Source organism: Chaetura pelagica, unplaced genomic scaffold (assembly GCF_000747805.2).
Source record: "Chaetura pelagica isolate M959 unplaced genomic scaffold, ChaPel_1.0 scaffold338, whole genome shotgun sequence".
In the NCBI taxonomy this organism is placed as follows: Eukaryota; Metazoa; Chordata; class Aves; order Apodiformes; family Apodidae; genus Chaetura; species Chaetura pelagica.
This window is the reverse complement of record NW_009954114.1, coordinates 1,566,149-1,567,559: the sequence shown is the minus strand read 5'-3', so window position 1 is coordinate 1,567,559 and position 1,411 is coordinate 1,566,149. Positions and strand designations below refer to the sequence as shown.

General features: G+C 40.2%; 1 protein-coding gene across 2 annotated transcripts in view; it reads right to left on the bottom strand.

The window, feature by feature from the left end:
• The window catches only part of NOX4 (NADPH oxidase 4), a 105,341-nt gene that overhangs the window by 9,797 nt on the left and 94,133 nt on the right, over window positions 1-1,411 (bottom strand). The gene's annotated exons all lie outside the window — the stretch shown is intronic.

Sequence of the window (1,411 nt, the reverse complement as noted above, 5' to 3'; positions counted from 1 at the left end):
TGCTATCCCCTATTATAGCCATATCCACATGTATGTAACATTTCTTGTATATTTCTATGTTACCACTTCCCATAATAACAGCCATTATTTACAGATCCTTCTGCATGAAAGCCATTAGCTTTCCTTAATGTAAGTTTAATTTTATTAAAAATAGGGTATAGGGTTCCACAGTTAAATGGAGGGAAGGGTAGGAGAGGAAATTAAACTATGTACATACAACAGGAACATAACTGAGCAGGAAACAAATGACTACGTGGACAGGCTTCTGATCTTCCCCAGATCTGCATGTCCTTGACACAACAGGACCATCCCTACTGCTCTGCAGTCCTGGCATCGTAAAGCAATCTGCTTGTTCACACCTGCCAATTTCTGCTTCCAAGCCAGGTCAAAGAAAATGGGCAGATCATCCACTAAACCAGTGCTTTGTTGATGTTTAAATGCTGAGAAGGAAAGCAGCTTAGACTGCTACTTTCTCCCAGAATCACAGAACGATTCTCCTGTACAGTGTTACAGGTCCCAAGGGGAAGATTGGCTACTAAGGTAGGTTATGGGATTGACTGCTTGGAAGCCCACTTATGGCTTTATCCCAATCAATGGACATTACAAAAGCTTTTGGACACTAACTTTCTGTAGCAATGTCTGTGCAAATTCCTACAGCCTCTGATAATGCAATGGTAGTGGCAAATTTCTCATCACCTGCTGTTGGTCCCTTGTTATAATCTGTGACATTTTTGGTAAGCACTGACAAAGATAGTCCATCATGAGGAAAATGGCCATCTTATCCACTGTGCTCCAGGCTTCTGGAAAAAAAATGCACCCTGTTTTTGAGAGGATGATCAATACACTCTCAAGAGAAGAAAATGAGGGAGCCCAAGATGGTCTTTGAGGGCTGTAGAACTATGAAACAGGTGGGACTGGTAATTTTGAGAAGCGCTCAGCACTGCCAGGTCCAGCCCAGATCAAGGACAGAAGAACATGCACAGCATCTAAATTTTAGGCTTTAAATTCACTTTGGAGTTCGAGCTGGCCATTGGCCTGCTCATCTTCAAACACATACTTCAGTTGTGCATTGTAAAACCCTCTCGAAGCCAGTTAGCCTTTCAACACTTCAGAGAAGGTTTGTTGCTTTGGTTGGCTATTTATACAGTGCCTATGAAACACAGGTGCTTAACCTGTGACTGGAACTCTCTGCCAATAAAGTATTAAAAAAAAAAAAAAAGAAAAAAAAAAAAAAGAAAAAAATCAATAGCAATCATAAAAGCAAGACTGTTTCACACAATGTAAGATACAGTGGGAAGTATGTTGCCGGTGTGACAAGAGAAACAAGAGGTGAAAGGTTTGGTCTGAATAAAACATCAAAGGTTTTAAGTTAAAAAATAAGGAAAAAGAAAAGAAAAAGAAAACGGCATTC